This window comes from Sus scrofa, chromosome 6 (genome assembly GCF_054392235.1).
Source record: "Sus scrofa isolate SSC_HxYL_T2T_F1_AM1 chromosome 6, Sscrofa_HxYL_maternal_Yorkshire_Landrace_v2.0, whole genome shotgun sequence".
NCBI classification, from domain to species: domain Eukaryota; kingdom Metazoa; phylum Chordata; class Mammalia; order Artiodactyla; family Suidae; genus Sus; species Sus scrofa.
Genome location: NC_139388.1, coordinates 7,183,181 through 7,204,606, shown reverse-complemented (window position 1 = coordinate 7,204,606; position 21,426 = coordinate 7,183,181). Strand labels below are relative to the sequence as shown.

Here is a 21,426-nt window from a genome sequence, read left to right as displayed (position 1 = left end):
CTAATGAAAAAAATGTAAATGGGAGAAATAAAGTGAAAAAATAGAGTTACATTTAAATGGTGGTTAATGGTTCCAAGAATTGATTTGTTTTAGAAAAGGAAACAAGCATTTATCACTTACAGTTCATTTGATACACAGTTTTTCCCCATTACGTATTAAAGAACTCTCCAAGTAACAGAACGAATGTTTATATTTCATTTATTCAGCAATTAAGCATCTTAACATTCTTTTATAAGCCTTTATAGCACTTATTCAGAATTATCAAGCATCCTATTTGGGTCAATGGTTTTTCTTTCTCCTTCTCTTATTAAACTAAGTGTTTAAATAGTGCTGATTAAAACTACATGTCATTTTGAGTATCGCAGTCAAGGGCTCTCTGCTCAGGGCTCAAGCATTTGGAGATTTCTTAGAAGGACGCAAAGGACCCTTGGAGAAAGCAAAGCTTACCTCTGCCACTTTGGTTCTTCACTGTTTTCAGACATTGAAGAATGTGGATATCAACCATGTTAGTCAGATTTCCAGGTTGCAAATCATAGAAATCCATCCCAATATAGGAAAATCAAAGGTAGAAAATGATTGGCTCCTATAACGGGAAGCTCAGAAGCTGGATCTGGCTTCAGGGCCTCAAACATCAGAGCCCTTTCTCCCCATCTCTCAGCACCTCTTCCTACGACTGTTTGACTGATTCTCTTCCTGTGGCAACAAGATGGGGTTCATTGGCAACCAAAGCCAACAACTTCCTCATCCTTGCAGCCTTGAGAAAAACTACTTGTTTCCTGTTACTTCCAGCTAAAGTCTCAGAAAAGACTGATTGGATGGTCATGGGTCATGTGATTATCTCTTAACCAATCACTGTAGCTGGAGATGATATATTCTGATTGACTGAGACAGGATCATCATCCACCTTAAGATGGGACATTGGTTTCCTGTAGCTGCTGTAACAAATTACCACAAACCTGGTGACTTACACCGTACACGGTATTCTCTTACGCTTCTGAAGGCTATAAATCTGAAGTTAATTTCACTGGGCTAAAGTCAAGGTGTTGGCAGTTTTGGTTCCTTCTGGAGGCTCTAGAGGAAAATTGGTTGCCCTGCCTTTTGTGGGTTATAGAGCCATATTTTTTGTATGGCTCATGGCCCCTTCTTCCATCTTCGAAGTCAGCCACATAGTGCTTCAAATCTCTTTTTGCTTCCATTGTTTTCACATGGCCTTCTCTCCTATAGTTTAATCTTCCATTACCTCTATCTTATAAAGACCCTTGCAATTACATTTAGGGTGACCCTGGGAATCTAGGGTCCTCTAACTGCCTAAAGATCCTTAATCACATCTGCAGAGTCCCTTTTGTGATGGAAGGTAATAGTCACAGGTTCCAGAGATTAGGGCTCGAATATCTATAGGGACCATTATTTAGCCTACTTCAGTCCCACCCAACCATTGGACAGGGCAAGACTCTTATAAAACACATCAGAGGTGGTTTTCTAAAGAGATAGGATTCTTGGCACATGATCAGAGAATGACAACAACCAACAAAACCAACATGTGCTCTGTGGAAGACTGCTAGCTGTTACCCAAAATATCTCTCTCCCTTCTTCCATAATAATGGGGTTTTGTTAGGACATGACCATCCAGAATAACAACATTTGCCAACCTCCTCTGAAGCTAGATATGCCCACATGGCTTAGTTCTTGCCAACACAGTGTGAGTAGAAGTGATGTGTTGCAATGTCTGCATCACATGCTTAAAAAAGAAACTGCTGGAGTTCCCATGCTGGCCCAGTGGAAACGAATCCTACTAGTATCCATGAGGATGTGGGTTCCATCTCTGGCCTCGCTCAGTGGGTCAGGGATCCGGCATTGCTGTGAGCTGTGGTGTAAGTCACAGAAGTGGCTCAGATGCTGCACTGCTGTGGCTGTGGCACAGGTCGGCAGCTGTAGCTCCGCTTGGACTCCTAGCCCGGGAACGGCATATGCCACAGGTGTGGCCCTAAAAAAGAAGAAGAAAAAGAAATTGCTTGCCCTCTCTCCTCCCTTAGTGTGGATGGAACCAGCTTAATCTGCCAAGAATATCCTTATTAAGTGACAGCATGTATTGGGCCCTTGCTGGGTAACAAGCATCCTTCCGAGTGTGGGACAAGGCAGGAGAGGTGAGACAATCCTGGGAATGACCACCACAGTGGTTGTGTGTTTCATGCGGCCGGAGTTCTACTGCCTACTCCCTATTGTTGTGCAACAGCCTGGCTGTAAAAACGCTCAACCTCATAATGACGGGTCCTCCAGGAGACATCGGCTCCAGACTGGCTTCTTTTGTTGTTATCGATTTTGTTTTGTTTCTGCAGACCTGCTGATTTTGAATTCCCTTCAGGAAAGGAACAATGGACCCCATCACCATTTCATCCTTGTGTATGACTATTCCTCTCAAGAGGGGGTGATGTTCTTCCGAAGAGGCTTTGCCGGGAATCCTGGTAGTAGATTGTGAGAGAGAACCACTGTGTCCTAGTTTGAGTTTCCCAGAAGCAGAACTCAAGGCAACGACTCAAGCGCAGGTGGTTTATTGGAATGTGACCCATGGAAATGCCAGTAGGTATTTTTGGGGGTGATGAAATGTGGCGATGTTTGCATAACTCTGTGAATACTAAAAGCCATTGACCTCTATACTTTAAATGGTGATTTGCATCTTTGAGAATTATATCTCAGTAAAACTGTCACTTTAAAAAGATGACAATCACAATCATGCCAGTGTCGTAATTTCAATGTGGTTTGAGGGAGAGAGGACGGGGTGGCCTATCACACTGGACATGCCCATGGAAGTGGGTCACGGATGGCAAAAGCAATAGAGGTAATAAAAGTTTAGGAGCCATTGCCTTAGAAAAACAAACATGCTTCTCTTGCTCCCCCATCTCAATATGATGGCTTTTCCCCTGGGACGCTCCTCTCACGTCCCTTTTTCACCGGGCAAAGAGAAAAAAGTACAAACCATGAGGGAAAGTGAGGTTTGAATAATAAGTGGTTTTCAATTAGCTGCACTGAAAATTGAGAGTCGACTTGTATTAATTTTCCTGATCAAATTACTTCATTTTGTCTCTCCTCTGACTGCAAGGGTAATTTTATGCCAGGATTATTTTAGTCATTTTAATTATGCATGCATCAATATTTAGTGGGCGTTTACCTAACCCACTGCAGATCCAAATGTTTTCCTCCCTCAGAGACGACGGCAGGACAATATAATATGAAAAGGTGGTGCACAGTGCAGAGACGAGGTTCCTTTTATTTCTCCATCCTTGTTGGTGGCAAACATTCAGGTGGCATTTCTTGAAAAGCAGTGTCTATACCATTCAGATGCATCTATAAAACCGAAGGTAGTGTTGTGAATACTAGGAGTTCATTGCATGATACTAAACGCAATTCTTGCACAGATGTTTCCTTAGGTCTTTAGTTATGTAAGACAAATTAAAATTTACAATTTGTTTAGATTTGCCTTTTTGCAAAGAATCTTCCCTCTCTTGCCATGCATTTGGATTATTCTGCTAGGGACAGTATCCTAACCTTTTCCTGTAGAATCCCTTTCTTCTTCAACAAACGCTTCTTATTTACGCTCTTCTCTGCCTCTTCCCCCACCCCTTCCTCCTCCTCCATCCCTTCCTCTCCATTTTCTTTCTTGCCTCCTTGGTACTATTTTTTCTTTTCCCTCTCTTCCTTCCTTTCTCCCTCCCATCCTTTCTTTTTCTTCTGCCATAACTGCAGCATATAGAAGTTCCCAGGCCAGGGATTGAACCCGTGCCCTAGCTTCGACTGCTGCAATGCCAACACTGGTTACTTAACCTGCTGAACCACCAGGGAATCCCCATCCTCTGTACTTTCTTCCCAGCTCCTAACTGGGTAAAACCTAAGATTTGAGCCTTCAGGCTTCTTTTCTTTTATGTCTATATTCTTCACCTAAAAGACTTCTTCATTTCTCTTGGTATCAACTCTGAACCCTGAACTGATGATTCCCAAATACAAATGCACTTGGCATTGGGAGGTTTTTATGGAGCTGGTCCATGTATCTTAATGTGATGTCCGGAAGTGGATCCCTTATCTCCAGCAATACCTAGCCTTGGCCGTACCATTCTGAGACCTCCCTTCTTTTCCTTCATTCTCATGTCAGTTTAATTTTGTCTTGCAAGTCCCTCGGATTCATTCTCTTCCCATCCCTTCTGCTTCCATTGTGTTCTCCTGATGGCTTCCTAACGAGAGGAACACCCCAGAATGTCAGCAAGTTACTCTTGGAGGTCTACAAGGTTTGGTCATCTCTTAGACAGTCGATCCTAAGCCAGGCCACAGAGCTGCCTTCCTGCTCCCTCCTTCCACTCCCGGGATCCAAAGACATCTCAATCCTGTATCACATCTCAAGTCCCATGGAACGAGATGAAGTTGAAAGAGAACCTTAGGTAAGAGAGTAGACATGAAATGAGACAATACAGGGGAAGGTGCTGGGGACAAAAGGCACAACCTGGACCCTAGGGAGTTGGGAATGTAGAAGAAGAGAGAGGGAAGACACCAGGGGAAAGGTTTCCTGCCTGTCAGTGGGGCGGCCCTGTGGAGTGACTGTTATTTTTTCATTCAGAAGCATGTTGTTTAACTAGGTGTCCTCAGAATTGGGCACATCAAAGTACTGTTCATCTTGTTGGGGAAAAGTGACTCTGGCTCGGATCGTCGGTGTCGGAAAGTGAGACACATGAACACGGGGAGATCTTGACAAGGCTCTTTACTTCTGCAGAAGGACGCGGGTGCTCAAAAAGCAGGCATGAAAGAGGGAAGACACCCCCCCCCCTTTGTCCCTAACACAGGTGGTATATCTGTCCCCTTCCATTGGTCAGGTCAGGGTGCACATTCTACTCTGTTGGCTAATTTGAAACAAATTGTTACTGGGAGAAGAGGGAAAGAGGAGGGGGGAGGAGGGTGTCTCAGAAGAAGCAGGAACAAAGTGGAGTAACCCAGACTTCCTTTGATAGAAAAGACGTATGTTAATTCTCACAATTTCAATACAGATACAATATTGCGAGTGCAACATTTTTGATAAAATACTTTAATCCTACCCCATGTCTTATATATATTTTAAAATAGCTTTGTAACTGAAGATTTACCTCATTCAATTTATGGCAAATATTCATCATACAACTGGAAAAATCGTTGGCCATGGTGAAATCATTTGGGTAGATTCAAGTATTTGAATTCTTTCTGAGTTATACTCCTCAAATTATATTTAATGATCATCTGTTGGAAGAAATGTGACTTCACATTTCAGTTTGAATAAACATCACAGCAAGGTCAAGACAACTGCTTCGTTTTTTTTGGTAGATAGATAGATTGTAGCCTCTATTGTTGTCATGAATTTGTTACTTAGGTTATTTTCATGGGAAAATTTAGAGCACAGTGAGTGGGAAGGAGGTGGGAGCAGGGTGCACTGAGCAGGAAATCTCCAAGGAGGAATTACAGAAGATGAGGGGATGAAGTAAGTGGATAAGTGTGTTCCAGGAAGAAGGAAGAGCCAAAACAAGACTCCAAGGCAGAGCTGTGCCTGTGGGAGCAGGATGTGACAAAGGAGGTCCTTGGGATTAGAATGGAACAAAGAAGAGGCTAGAAGTCAGAGATCAAGAGCTCCTGGAGCCGGTTCTTCCAGGCTTGGAGCCACTTACGGATTTTGGCTTTTACTCTGGGTGAGATGGGGAGACCTTGCCAGGTTTTCAGCAGTTGAGTGATGTGATAAGACTAAGATGATGAAAGGATTTCTCTGGTCCTGAGTTGAGAACAGACTGCAGGGAGACCAGGGTGGGATCAGAGGGACTTATTAGGAGGCTGTTGCTGTCCTCCAGGCAGCAGGTGATGGCAGCTTGGACCAGGTTAGTACCAGTGGAGTCGTCAGGCAAGGGATATGTTCCGAAAGTAGAGCGAGCAAGACTCCTTGATGGATTGGTGGTGGGTTGGTTCAAAGATTTGAGTCAAGGCTTGTATGTTGCACATTCAGATGGACAGTGTTGCCCTCCCTGAGATGGGGACGGCTGACAGTGGAGCAAGTCTGGAACATGTAAATTGGGCCACTGGAGTGAACTGGGAGCTGAGAGCTCTGCACAATAGAGGAAGGAGACGTTTGCATCTGGGGAACAACAGGGGAAGGTGGAAGTGGAGGGGGTTAAGAGAGAGTGAGAGACTCTCAAAGAAGCATCTCTGAGGTCGGTGATGGTGACTGGGAAGACATACAGGCCCTCTGTTAGTAAGTAGAGTTCCCTCCTCTCCCTCCAAAACTCCAAAGCCACTAAAGGTAGCAAGAACACCAATAAAGTTGACTTGACTGCTTTAAGTTTGGTTTTGCAAAGAGAAAAGAGAAGTTGAGTTTCACAATGAGTTCAGAATTGTAGAGAGAAGCAGTGAATTACAAGAAGCAGAAGGAACTATGAGAAGGTAGGTCCCTGGGATCTTGAAGAAATCTTGGTGAGGCTTTTATCTATGCAGGCTGTGGGATTAGGAATTTGAGCCAGTCTTTTTTTCTTTTTTTTTTTTTTTTCAGGGCCACACCCATGGCATATGGAAGTTCCCAGGCTAGGGGTCCAATAGGGGCTACAGCAGCTGGCCTATGCCACAGCCACAGCAACGCAGGATCCAAGCTGCGTCTGTGACCTACACCACAACTCATGGTAATGCCCGATTGCTGACCCACTGAGAGAGACCAGGGATCAAACCTGCATCCTCATGGATACTAGCTGGATTCATTTCCGCTGTGCCCTAACGGAGAACTCCACGAGCCAATCTTATCTGGATCCCAAAGCTTACAAAGTTCCAGCTGATAGCTGGTTTATAAGGACATAACATATGATCAGATTATGTATTCTACTTTGTAACCTGCTCTCCTTGCTCAGAAAATATTGCAAACGTTTTCTCAAGTCATTAAATATTCTCCAACAACATGATTTTTAATGGCTATATAGCAGTTCATCAAATAAAAGTACCGTAATTTATATAACAAATCCTTTATGGTAAGCCATTTAGGATGTTTCTGCATTTAACATGCGATAAATAACACTGAAGTGAACAACTTTCTCTATAAATCACTGTGCGCATCTTTGATTATTTTCAAATGCTCTCATTTTAAATAACCGTGAACAATTCTGTGATAGCAATTTCTGCTCATTGTTTTCTTTATGAACTAAAACTTTTCCTCCAGGCAAAAAAGACGGAAAAGAGTTTGCCGAAACATCTGGCTTATGGTGTAATTTACTTTTGGTATTCAGCTGTGCTTCCGAATTTTGCAATGTCTTCTTTCTAATAGACTCATCCTAGGTTTAATCTCCCTTCTGGAGATACAGATGCCAGCATGTTGCCTTCTGCGACAGCCTGGGGCCATGACTGAAAGAGAGAAGTCACACCAAACTGCATTGGTTGCCTGAAGCTCCTATTTCTTTTCTTTCTTTTTTTCTTTTTCTTTTTTTTGTCATTTGTCTTTTTAGGGCCACACCCGTGGCATATGGAGGTTCCCAGGCTAGGGGTCCAATAGGAGCTGTAGCTGCCGGCCTACGCCACAGCCACAGCAATGCTGGATTCTTAACCCACGGAGCGAGGCCAGGGATCGAACCTGTGTCCTCATGGATGCTAGTCAGATTCGTTTCTGCTGAGCCACAACGGGAACTCCCTGAAGCTCCCATTTCTTAATCTCTAAGTCCCAAGAAGGAGCGACAGATACCAACAGAATTAGATTGCAGAACTTTTTGTTGAGGCTGAAAAGATTCTTGTGACAATGGCTGCCATCGAGAATTCTGACATGGCAGGCCATTTGCATAAACTGTCTTTGTAACCAATATTAGGTACAAATTATTATCCCACTATTGGTGAGCAGCACATGGCTCAGAGAAGGGAGAGCAGTTCACGTAGTCAAGAAAGTAGCAGAGGTAGATTTCTCCCCAAGGTTTTTCTTACTCGGATCCACCATGCTGTATGCTGGTGGGACTCCCACATTTTTGAATTTTGAACACGGGTGAGATTTCAGATCAAAATCTGGGGAAACACATAGGTTTGCCAACTTTTAATTTTGCCACGTAAGGGCATCAGAACAGAAACCACCACCAAACTGTGATATCACCACCATTTCATACACGAATAGATAGTTTAATGCCCCAAAGAGAGGAAGGCCATAAGCTCCAAAGATAATCCTTGAAGTTAAAGGGATTCCATCTTGTGAAACCTCAGCACGTGGTCCTTGCTGATGATCACCATCTCACCCTGGACCAGTGAAAAGTAGGCATTTTCTCTAGACCGTATTTAATAACTGCTACCGGAAGTTCCATTGTCATCACTGCTTCGATGGCGTGGTTGCTCTGGCTTGGCTGATCAACATGGAAGGGGACTCACAGCCTCCCTGATGCTGCAGGAAGGAGCTGGCCAAACATTCAGCCCAGTGAGAGCAAGGTGTTCCTACCATCACCCTCCCCCACTCAGGGGAGAATTCTCACACTCTAGCCCTTTCTGAGAGTGAGGAAAGGAAGCGGAGGCAGGGGATATAGACTTTTCAAGACATTTCAGAGGGAGAAGAAGAAGAAGAGAGAGAGATGGGTAGATCCACGGGCAGAAATATTTGGGGGTTGATCCCTTAATGTATTCATGAGAGCTGGAGACCCCTTGTTGGTCTCCAAGTAGGTAAATCAAGATAGAACTTAGGGATCTTTCAAGCTGATCCTTTACTAATATCATTGTTCTGATACACAATGCGTGGGAGGCAAGAACAATGGTTCCATGAGTTCACTCACTCCTTTACTCACACCTGAGTTCCTCCGGGACAAGGAGGGGTCCGCATTTCTAATTACTGGCATGGAATGTACATTTAATAAATACTTGATGAACCATGAAATAGACAAAAACCAATTATTGCATCAGTCTGTTATTGTTTAATCTTAGTTGCCCATCCCACTCCACCCTCACTGATTCATTATTAGATTTATGGTCGTAAGTGGCTCATAAAGGCAAAGATGGCTTGTGTATGGTCTCCACGGATAAAGAAAAGATAAAGAAAATGAACGTCAGGATGGCCTTCTGACCCACTAGTAAAGTTGAGACTTCAGAAGTCAACCAGTCAAGCATTTTTTTTCCTGTAGCTGCAGTGCGCAGTGGCTTGATGTGGGATCTCAGTTCCTGGATCAGGGATTGAATTCCAGCTGCAGAGGTGAAAGCACAGAATCCTAACCACTAGACCATCAGGGAACTCCCCGAAGTCAACCATTATTGCACGAGCACTTTGGACCTGACATTGCACTAAATGCTTAACCAGCACTGAGTTCACATGATCCCCCTAAGAATCCACTGAGGGAAATATTACTATTACCTCCAATCTACAGACTACAGAGCCCACGGAGATGCTTAGGGGGCTGAAGAGCTGTAATGGAACAGGATGGAACCCCATCAGCCCTCCACATACACAACGCAGGCACACACACGTACACACTGAGACACCTCCCCACATACCATATACACTCTCACATATATACAAACCCACACACATGTGCACATACACATAATCACACACACCCACACATATATACACATGCATGCACACACTTATGCCCAGAGACACACAATTGTACAGTCAAATATATTCACACCTACACACATATACCCCCACAGACACACAATTGTACATACAGACAGTCAAATATATTCACACCTACACACATATACCCCCACAGACATGTGCTTGTTTGCACACACACAGCAGCAGCCCAGGTTATATACCAAATGCTGATGCTCATTGTCTGTATGACCCCAGTCAAGTGTTACCCCTCTCTCTCACACGGGTTCCTCACTGCAAGTTGAGATTAAATCAGTGATCATCTGGTCATGGGTCCAAGAGCCCTTGGGTCTGAGGCAGTGCCTTGGGGGTGCTTCAGGGGTGATGGGAAACCAGGCCTGGCAACAGTTCATACCTCACTTTGGCTTCAACCAAGACAGCTAAACTTCCCTTTGTCTTACCAGTTGCTATTCCACTTAATTATTTCATTAGCACACAAGTGTTGGAAGCAGACTGTAGAGTCCTGAGAAGGGTCAGCCTGAGAAAACGCTCCAGGGCCAGGCAGGGCCAAGGAGTTTCACTGTCCCTGATGGTGAGCCATCAACGCTCTGGTATTCCTTGTGCCGCCCCCTAGTGGCCATCTTCCACCCTGCAGCTTCCAGGGAGATGGAAGGCTATACAAAAGAGCCTTGATGTCCTAGTGGGGCACACTAGTGCATGCAGGCTGTCCCAACTCAGCTTTTCGCTGAGAACAAATGTGGTGCTGGTTCTGTTGTGTGAAGAGAAGTCTCTGAGCTCAGAGTTCACGCAGCAGCCTGAAGGAAGGGCTGGGGTCCAAGGGAACTGACTGCTAGTAGGAATCAGATCTCCCTAGACCTGCTGGTGGCAGGAAAAGCTTTATGAGAAATGTAAATCCCCCCACATCCTCAGGGATAATGTAGAGTTCTTTATGATGCATTAGGGCTCTAGCCTTATGAGAGAGGCCAAAGATTTAGGAATATTCAGATTATAAATCTGTGTGGTAAATTCCCTTGTGGTGTAGCAGGTTAGGATCCTAGTGGTGGCGCAGCTGCAACTGTGGCGCGGGTTCGACCCCTGGCCCAGGAACTTCACATGCCCTGGGCATGGCCAAACAAAAAATCTCTGTGTTCAGAAAACCAAAATTACCATCAGGGTGGCAGAGAAATATTTAAATCTATTATTGAGATTATAAACCTCCCTGGCAGGAGAACTACCTTGTCATCTGCTTAAACATACATATTGAACTTAAATGATGTGTGTGTGTGTGTGTGTGTGTGTGTGTGTGTGCGCTTATACTTGGCTTTTTGCTTTTTGGTGCTTGCTGTTTATTGCCCCTTGCTGTGGTCAGTGCTAAGAGTTGAGAAAGGAACGCATCCCCAAACAAGAGCAGGGATAAAAATATTGGAATTTCACATACTGTGTCCTATCCACAGAATACATAACTTGTTCCCCACATCTCTTGAGCATGAAATTCTGTTGTCTTAAGAGCAGGACTTTTTCCATTCTCAGGCCTCATATTTTGGTTCCAAGTAGCAATCCATTGTGTGCTGCCAGTAGGTGACCAAGTTTTGACTTTTGTGGGGTGATACTGAAAAAGGAGGGCAACAGAGAAAGTTTCTCATAAAGTTAAAATTACTCAGTATGAGACCACACTTTATTCTGAGACTGTCCATCTTTTCAGGGTTAAAATATCTTTTCTTGTATAGACTGTCAGTAGTTGATTTCTTAATTCACTTGGCAAAAAATTGGTGACTCCATGTGTATCTTTTTCTTTTTAAAAACAGTTTACTGGTCTACAAGGCATAATTTGGGAACGACTCATCTAAGCAATTTTCTTATTAAGTTGCAGTCCAATTACTTAGTTACAGTCCCAGGAAAATTATCAGCTGGAATGACAGCAAAGGTTTTGTAGGAAAATTACACAGGAATTGTTTTTGCAGCCTAACAAATAAAAATATAATACAATCTTACTAACCTTAAAGATAGGATACTTTCGTTTTATGAAGCTGAGATCCAGCTTTGGATTTTACCTACGAACAACCTTGATGCAATGGGCATAGTCATGGATTAAATATTTTTTCTTCTAGTTTTATTGCGGTGTAATTGACATAGAGCACTATATACGTTTCAGGTGCAGAGCACAATGATGTGACATCATGAAATGAGTGTCATAGTAAATTCAGTGAATGAACATCCATCATCTCGTACAGATCAAAGTCAAAGAAATAGAAACAAATTTTCGTTATGAGAACCCTTTGGACTTTCTTAACAATCTTTGTATGTAACATAGAGCTGTTTTAATTTTATTTATCACATTGTGCATTATATCCCTAGTCCTTATTTATTTCACAACTGAAAGTTTTTGTTGTTTGTCTTTTTGCCATTTTCTTGGGCCGCTCCCTCGGCATATGGAGGTTCCCAGGCTAGGGGTCAAATCGGAGCTGTAGCCGCCAGCCTACGCCAGAGCCACAGCAACGCAGGATCCGAGCCGCGTCTGCAACCCACACCACAGCTCACGGCAACGCCGGATCCCTAACCCGCTGAGCGAGGCCAGGCATCGAACCCGCAACCCCATGGTTCCTAGTCGGATTTGTTAACCACTGAACCACAGTGGAAACGCCCACAACTGAGAGTTTTTAACCTTCTGACCCTTCATCCAATTTGCCCTCCCCCCATCCACCTCTGGTAAACACAAATCTGATCTCTTTTTCTATGAGTTTCTTTGTTTCTTCGTTTTTGAAGTATAATGGACTGTAACACTATGTCAGTTCCTTTTACACAACCTGGTGGTCAGCATGTCTATACATTTCAAAATGATTGCCCCAAGAGGTCCAGTTACAATATGTCACCACACAGAGCTATTACATAATTATTAGCTATATTCCTCACACTGCACATTTCATACCCAATGACTCATTTATTTTGCAACTGAAAGTTTGTACCTCTTAATCTCTTTCACCTATTTCTTTCCTCCCTGCATTTCCCTCTCCTCTGGCAACCACCTGTTTGTTCTCTCTTTCTATGACCCTGTTTTTGTTTTGTTCCATTTGATCTTTTTTTTTTTTTTACATTCCACATATAAGTGAAATCATACAGTATTTGTCTGTCTCTGTCTGACCTGTTTTACTGAGCACAGTACCCTCTAGGGGCATCCCTCTTGTTGCAAATGGCAAAATATCAGTCTTCAATATTTTTTATGACTGAGTAATATTCCATTCTCTCTCTCTCTCTCTCTCTATCATGTCTTCTTTATCCATTCATCTGTTGATGGGCATTTGGGTTGATTCCATATTTTGGCTATTATAAATAATGCTGCAGTGAACACTGGTGTGCATGTATATTTACAGTTGTTATATCTTCTTCTTGGATTGATCCCTTAATCATTTTGTGATGTGCTTCTTTGTCTCTTGTTGCAGTCTTTGTTTTAAAGTTATTTTGTCTGATGTAAGTATTGCTACCTCAGTTTTCTCATTTACATTCTCACAGAATATCTTTTTCTGTTCCCTCACTTTCAGTTTGTGTGTGTCTTCAGGTCTGAAGTGGGTCTCTTACAGGCAGCATATATACGGGTCTTATTTTTGTATCCATTCAGCCACTCTATGTTTTTTCACTGGAGCATTTAAAGAAATTATTGATAGGTATGTAGTTATCACCGTTTTGTTAACTGTTTGAGGTGTTTTTTTTTTTGGTAGTTTTTTTTTTTTTGTTCCTGTCTTCTTTTGTTATTTTCTTATTTGATGACTATTTTTAGTGTTATTTTTGGAAACTTTTCTTTTTTTTCTGTGTCTTATGTGTTATAGATTTTTGGTTTGTAGTTTACTAGGTATGCATGTACATATATTATTATGTCAGGTCATTTTGAGTTGCTGATCTCTTAGATTCAAATGCATTTTAATAACCCCACATTTTTATCACTCCCCCCATGTCTGTGGCTTCTGATATAATATTTTGTATCTTTTTGTTTCATTCATTGATTAATTACCCTGAGAAATTCTTCTGAGTTTTGAAAGCCCTACACTCCTAGTTTTTGTCTTTTTCAAAAAGGAAAAGAAACTGTCTTCTGAAAACCATGGATCAGAAGAGGGAATTAGATTCTTATCATGGGTCTTATAAAAAGAGCAGTTTGGGTAAAGGAATAAACATGCCTGATCAGTAAATAAATGTCAGATTAGAATTGCTCTGCAGGAGTTCCTGTCATGGCGCAGTGGTTAACGAATCCGACTAGGAACCATGAGGTTGCAGGTTCGATCCCTGCCCTTGCTCAGTGGATTAACGATCCGGCGTTGCCGTGAGCTGTGGTGTAAGTCGCAGATGCGGATCGGATCCTGTGTTGCTATGGTTCTGGCCTGTGTTGCTATGGTTCTGGCATAGGCCGGTGGCTACAGCTCTGATTAGACCCCTAGCCTGGGAACCTCCATATGCCGCGGGAGCGGCCCAAGAAATGGCAAAAAGTCAAGAAAAAAAAAAAAAAAAAAAAAAAGAATTGCTCTGCTAATTGGTGGAATGAATAAACATACCGACTTTGGATTTCAGCAAGGGATGTGGCAAGGTCACTTTTGATATCACTGTTGGCAAGATAAAGAATTGTCAGATGATTTTCAATGTCAACTTGAGAAATTGATTTCCAGTGTTACCTCTCTCATAGCTGTATTATCATTAGCTATTTACTGGTCTGTCTCCCTAATTAGAATTTGATCTCTCAGAGGGCATGAACCAAACCATTTTATTCACTGTTCTAGTCTTAGAACAGCATCTGGCACATAGTAGGAACTCTATAAACATGTGATGAATGAATGAATGCCTTATTAAATGTCTTGCTTCAGCACTTAGATGAAGCTATCCAAGACACATGTAGATTTTTCCCATGACATGTAGCCAGGAGGCTAGAACAGGGGACCCAATATTAACTACATAAAGTTTAACAAGACTTCCACTTTTACATAAATAATAGATCTTACGAAGACAAGGAGAGCTGAGCCTTGCCAGAAGGTATAAAAAGGACTCAGGAACTTTGCTCCTGGTAATGGCAGACCAGGTAATTAGGATCAGCCCTCTTGCTGAGGGCTTATCAAATAGAGCCAGATAAAATAGGAAACATATCTCCTCAAAGGGATCAAAAGGCGGAAAGGAAACAACAGCCCAGTAGAAATTCTACAGCCAGTTTAAAAAAAAAAATCCTTCAAAAATGGTGAAATGAAGACATTTTCAGAAGGACAAATGCAGAGATTTCCTCACCAGCACCCATGCTAAAGGAAATACCAAAGAAAAATTACATCAGGAGTAAATGCAGAGCTACGGAAAGGAATGAGAAGCCACAAAAGGGTCATGACTTTATGGGCAAATTGACTGAACACTGGCTGTATAAAACAAATACAGTAATGTTACCTGGGATGTGACATAGCTGGATAACAAAACATTTATGACAATACTAGCATTTAAGTCAGGAAGGATGGAACGGTGTCAGACTGTTCAAAGGTCCTGCATTAGGCAGGAAAGGAGCCAAAGTACGAAGCCATGGTGGACTTTGATAAACCTCATAAGTAATTATAAAAAGAATTAAAAAGACTGTCAATGTGAGGAGGGAGAAGAATGGAAGAGACACTAACAGAAAGTAATCCATTTGAAAGAAGTCAAAAAGTAGAAGAAAAATAGTATAGACTAGATGGGATTAAAATAGTCAACAGTAAAAAGATGGCTTAAATGAAATATATCAACACTCGTGTTTAATGTAAATGAACTAAATTATTTGATTAAGAGACAACAGTTATTACACTGGCTTAATTTTTAAAAGTACCCTAATAAGTAGTAGTTTGAAGAGACATATCTGAAATATAAGAAGGCAGCAAAAGGGAAACTACAGGGATGGAAACTATTGAATGAACACGCGTGGAAGAATGGAACCAACAGTAGTAGACACATTCTTTTTAAGCACATGTGAATATTTACAGAAATTGACTTATGATGAGGGCCATAGAGCAAGACTCAGGATACTTCAGAGGACGGCAGTCATATGCAATAACATAATATGGTTTGGGATTGGAGTAAAATTAACCTAGAAATGCAATAAAAAGATCACTACAATTACCCGTGTGTTTGGAAGTTACAGAATACACCTCTAAATAACTCATGGAACAAATAACAAATACCAATGGAAATCGTAAAGTATTTTTCAGTGAACAGTAATGAAAAGAGCACATATTGAGCATGGGAGATGCAGCTTAGATATACTTAGAAAATACTGTATAGCCTTAAAGTGTGTATAGTTTAGAAAGAAAAAGGTTTAAAAACTGTCCATCTAAAGAAGTCAGAAAAATAGAGAAGCAACTCAGTGGAGGCATCTCACAAAGAGCATATCACATGGCTAATAAACATAGGAAAAGGTGCTCGGAGTTATTAGTCATCAGAGAAATGTAAGTGAAAACTCATTTAGATCCTATTACAAACCTGTCAGAACAGCTAAAACTAGGAAGACTGATCAAGACTGATCATGACAAACTTGGAGAAGGAGGTAAAACAGTTGGAATTCTCATAATCTGCTGTGAATTGGTGCAGCCATTTTGAAGGTAATCAGCGCAAAATTTGAATGTATGCACAGCCTATGGATCTCACAATTCCACTCCACTGGATATATTCAAGAGCAATGGATATGCATGTGCCTCAAGAGACATTGCTAGCAGCATTATTCATGATAGCCAGTAATGTGAAAAACTCAGTTTCCCTTTGACAGAAAGGACAAGTTAATAGCAGTATATTTATGCAGTCCAATGCTCTACAGCAAAGGTTGGCAACATGTTTATGTAAAGAACAAGATAGTGTTGGAGTTTCTGTTGTAGGGCGGTGGAAATGAATCCAACTAGGAACCATGAGGTTGCAGGTTCAATCCCTGGCCTTACTCAGTGGGTTAAGGATCCAGCATTGCCGTGAGCTGTGGCGTAGGTCACAGGTGCAGCCCGGATCCTGTGTTGCTGTGGCTGTGGTGTAGGTCAGCAGCTGTAGCTCCAATTGGACCCCTAGCCTGGGAACCTCCATATACTGCAGGTGTGGCCCTAAAAAGCAAAAAAAAAAAAAAAAAAAAAAAAGCAAGATAGTGTTTTCGGCTTTGCAGGTCTCGTGATCTCTTTCTCAGCTACTAAACTTTGCCATTGTAGCAGAAAAGCAACCACAGAAATAAGTAAATAAATGAGCTTGGCTGTATTCCAAAAAACTTCATTTACAAAAACATGTAATAGGCCAGATTTATCCTTTAGGCTACAGCTTGTCGACCCCTGGTTTCTGCAATGAAAATGAATCACTCACACAGTAAGAATGAATCCACACAGTGCTGAGTGATAAAGCTGAATATTAATTACTGTACCACTACATTTACATACCATTTTAAAAAACAGGCACAACTAAATGATAGTGTTAAAACTGAGGAGAGTGCTTACTTTTAAGAAAGACAGAACAGTGACTGAGAGGGGCCATGAGAAAGGTTTTTGGGGGTTTCTAAAAATGTTCTTCTTGACCAAGGAGGTGTTACAGTTTATTTCTCATTTGTTGGGAGATACATATTTTATAATATATAAAATTATAAATTACCTTATCATGTTATATAATACATAAAATTTTATATTATATAATACTTGCTACATAATATACCACTATAAATGCTTATATATACACTATATGTGTATGTGTATACATAAATAAAATTTTGTACTCTTCATAATTTCCTCTAAATCTACTCTAAGATAAAAAGCTTATTTAAATAGATATATTTAAGGAGTTCCTATCATTGGCACAGTGAAAAGGAATCCTACTAGGAACCATGAGGTTGTGGGTTCGATCCCCGGACTCACTCAGTGGGTTAAGGATCCAGCGTTGCTGTGAGCTACGGTGTAGGTCGCAGACACGGCTCAGATCTGGAGTTGCTGTGGCTGTGGTAGCTATAGCTCCAATTGGACCCCTAGCCTGGGAACCTCCATGTGCCGTGGGTGCAGCCCTAAAAGCAAAAAAAAAAAAAAAAAAAAAAAAGATATATTTATAACTATAGGCACATCAATTATTATAAAAATATATTTATTATAATATATATCATCATTTGATATAATCTATTAATAGTTACATTTATACTTACTGTATATTTTGATAAACTTTTAGATTAACAGAAAAACTATGACCATAGTATAGAGTTCTTTATATGTGTGCCCACTTTTCCCCACTATCATCATCTTCTATTACTGTGGAGTGTTTGTCACAACTAATGAGCCAATACTGGTACATTATTATTACTGGAGTCCATACCTTTTACCTGATATTCTCGTTCTGTTTCTGTCCCAGGGTCCTATCCAAGATCCCACATCACATTTACTTGTCATGTCTCATTAGGCTTCTCTTGGCTGTGACCATTTCTTAGAAGTTGCTTCTTTTCTTTTTTTTTTTTTAATAATTTTTTTATTTTCCCACTGTACAGCAAGGGGGTCAGGTTATCCTTACATGTATACATTACAATTACATTTTTCCCCCACCCTTTGTTCTGTTGCAACATGAGTATCTAGACAAAGTTCTCAATGCTATTCAGCAGGATCTCCTTGTAAATCTATTCTAAGTTGTGAGAAGTTGCTTATTTTCTGATGATCTTGACAGTTCTGAAGAGTGCTGGTTGGGTGTTTTGTAGAATGTTCTGCAATGATAACAGAGCCATTTTCATCACATGACTTATCACTGGTGATGCTGACCGTGATCACCTGGCTGAGATGGAGTCCGTCAGTTTTCTCTAGGTCAAGTTACTTTCTTTCTCAGTTTCCATTCTCTGCTCTTTGGAAGGAAGTCACTATGTGTAGCCCATATTCCTTAAGTGTGAGTTAGGTTTCACCTTCTTGAATGAGTATAGCTACATAAATTGTTTGGAAATTTTCTGCATGGGAGATTTGTCTTTCCTTATTTATTTATTCAACCATTTATCTATATCATATGGACTCCTGGCTATTTACTTACATTTATATTTTAAACAGTTTCTCCACATGTATTATATTTTACAACAAAAAAATTTAATGATAAGAAAACTCCCACAAAAAGTGAAATTTTACTTGATAGCAAACAGAATGGGAGTATATCATAGGACACTACTGTCAAAAGAGCAAATGGGTCTTTGGACATATAAATAAAGATATAACTTCAGGGATAGGGGAGGTGATAATCTTGCTCTATTCTGTGCTATTTGCATTGTACTGAAAATTTGGTGACCTCTTCCGGGCCTAACCTTTTGAAGGAGAAGTAAGTAAGTACTTGGATTCCATTTTAAGAAAGGCCAGGCTGCTAAGGATCCTTGAAACCCTATTCAATAAATTGAGACCTGATCCGTATGGAATGAATGATTTAGACATTTTCACCCCACAATATTTCAGTGACAAAAAAGAATGATGCAACCCCAACATATGGTTGTCTTCTCTTGGTCCTTTTCCCCTCCCAATCTCTGAAATAGAGACTAGGTATATAACTGCACAATTACATCTCTTTGCCTAAAACATTAAGTATCATCCAAAGGCTTGAAAATCGTAACAAAACTTGTGCTATCGGAAAGACCACCATGATGTCCGTGAGATGATCTGTTACGACTTGCACCACCCTGACCAAATCTTGAAGTTTGGGTCATGCTGACATCAATACATAGTCATTCTCTTCTTAATGAATCATGTTGTCACCATAACACTGTATTCTTCAGTTATTGCAACAACATGACTTTTTAAATACTTGGGCTCTTTAAAATGTGGTTGCTTCAGGCACTTAGCACCATATACTCCATATTCTACCACATATAAGGGGCAAGCAAGGGAACTGAGGACCATCCATCTGGAGGAGAGGAGACGTGCTAGCAGTCTTCGAATATCTGAACAAAATAGGGGGTAAATTGGTCTGTGTGACTTCGCATGGGAAAGGAAGGGCAAATGACATGACCAAGCTTAGTCTAGAGGAGATCTTTCTAATAATTCCAGCTGCCCTGAACTGGAAAGTCAGCTTCGGAGACCTTGCCAGGCCTGTTGTAAGAGATGTACTGGCAATAGATGAGATGACCACTTGGTGGGGATGTTACAGAGAGAATCCTTCTTTTAGATGGGAAGTCACTTCTAAAAATTCCCTGTAAACCCAAGAGCCATGGGTTCTAAGAAAGTATACATTCCAGGCGTCTCAGTATCTTTTCCCTCCGGGGCTGAGAAATCCTCTTTAGGGTAAGATACCTTATCTTGAGAAGGCACCTTCAAAATTGCACCTCCACTGGCAGAAGGAAGCAACAAGTTGACTCACTGGCATCATTAGCAAGAATGAATCAATCTAATTGGCTCCTTCTCCTTAAGAAGCAAAGCAAGAGCTTGCCAGAAATGGGACATGGGCCAAGCAATGATGGTCTCAAGGATAGCTCTAGGACAGAATGATGGGGACTAAAAGGAGACTCAGTTCAGCTCGGACAGGTGGAGGAGGTCTTCATTCAGAGGCAGAGTAGCCCTTAGAGGGACCGGGACCCTGAAGTCCTCAATCTGAATGAGGATATTCAGATAGGATGGGATTGGGCAAGTTCTCACCTGGACCTTCTGAAACTCCTTGTCTGTGTTGCCAGTTGGTTTCCTCCATAATCCACCTTCCTTCAGAGGAGGAGGCTGAGTCTCAGGAAGGGCAAGTTACTTGCCCAATGCCTCCCAGCTACTAAGTTGGCAGAGTCAGGACTCAAACTCAGATCTATGAGGTCTTAAAGCTCATGGTTTTCCCTCCTATACTGTTGGTGGGACTGTAAGTTGGTGCAGCGACTCAGGAAAACACTATGGAGATTCCTCAAAGAACTAAAAATGGAGTTGGAGTTGCCATATGCATCAGCCGTCCCATTCCTGGGCCTGTATCTGGACAAAAATAATTCAAAAAGGTATGTGCACCCCTATGTTCATCACAGCCTTACCTAGACTCCCATGTCACATCAGCTTCTGCCCTCTCTCTGGGAGCCCCAGGGCTGAGCAGTTGGGAAGCTACATGAATTGCCATCAGGAGAAAGTTTGCTCCGTCTCTGGCAGGCATGCCCCATCAGGACACCTACATGGGTGTCTGGCTCCATCCCCTGCGTGGGAGCTGCTGACAAAGTGCCGAGGGCGCCCGGGCACAGAGAGCCATACCTGTCCAGCATCCTCACCTAGAAGCCATCTGACACCAGAGCTAGCCCAGCTGAATCCTCCTGGCTGAGAAGGCCACGAGGACCCTGAAGGACCACCACCTGAGACAGGTGTGCCTGAGGTGAACCACTGCCCTGGGCCAGCTCACCTGTGAGGGGCTCATCACCAGGAAGATAGAGCGTGGCCCTCAGTGTGCTGCGGGACTGCAAGGGGTGATGACAAAGCTATCGAGGAGGTCTCAGTGGGGCAGTGGCACCTCCTGTCTGCCCTCCCAGCCACATGGACTCCTCAGGTGGGGAGATGCTGCTGGCTCTGGGCCAGGGAGCTTAGGGCTAAGGGTCAGAAATTCTGTTCTCCTATAGCCCTCTCTCCACACACCCCTTTCCAGGTGAGCTGGCCCAGGGCATGGTTCACCTCAGGCGCACCCGAGGCCAGAAACCAGTTTTCCTGACTCCCTGTTCTGAAGTGCCACCTTCTTATGTGATAAGCGGCTGCCACCTCCTGTCATCCATAATCAGAGTCCTCTCCCCTCCACCTCCCACCCCTCAGCATGTGCAGCCATAGTTTGGGACAAGTCTGTATGCCACTGGGAGCCTGGTTTTCTTCGTCTCATTCTTCCTTTCTTGGTTGAAAGACACACACGGCCAGCATTTACGAGGCTCCTTCTGGCGTGTGGGGCAGGATGTGCTTGGGACCTTGCCTTGGCAATTTTATTACTTTAAAGCTGGGGAGATGGGATCT

The 21,426-nt window shown here is 42.3% G+C and overlaps 1 long non-coding RNA gene across 3 annotated transcripts in view; it reads right to left on the bottom strand.

The window, feature by feature from the left end:
- Positions 1-181: 181 nt before the first annotated feature.
- The window catches only part of LOC110260906 (uncharacterized), a 39,895-nt gene continuing 18,650 nt past the window's right edge, over positions 182-21,426 (bottom strand). For all 3 annotated transcript variants that reach the window (XR_014805359.1, XR_002344481.2, XR_014805358.1), the window contains one exon: positions 182-3,342. This is a non-coding gene — a long non-coding RNA (uncharacterized LOC110260906). The remainder of the gene's footprint in view (positions 3,343-21,426) is intronic.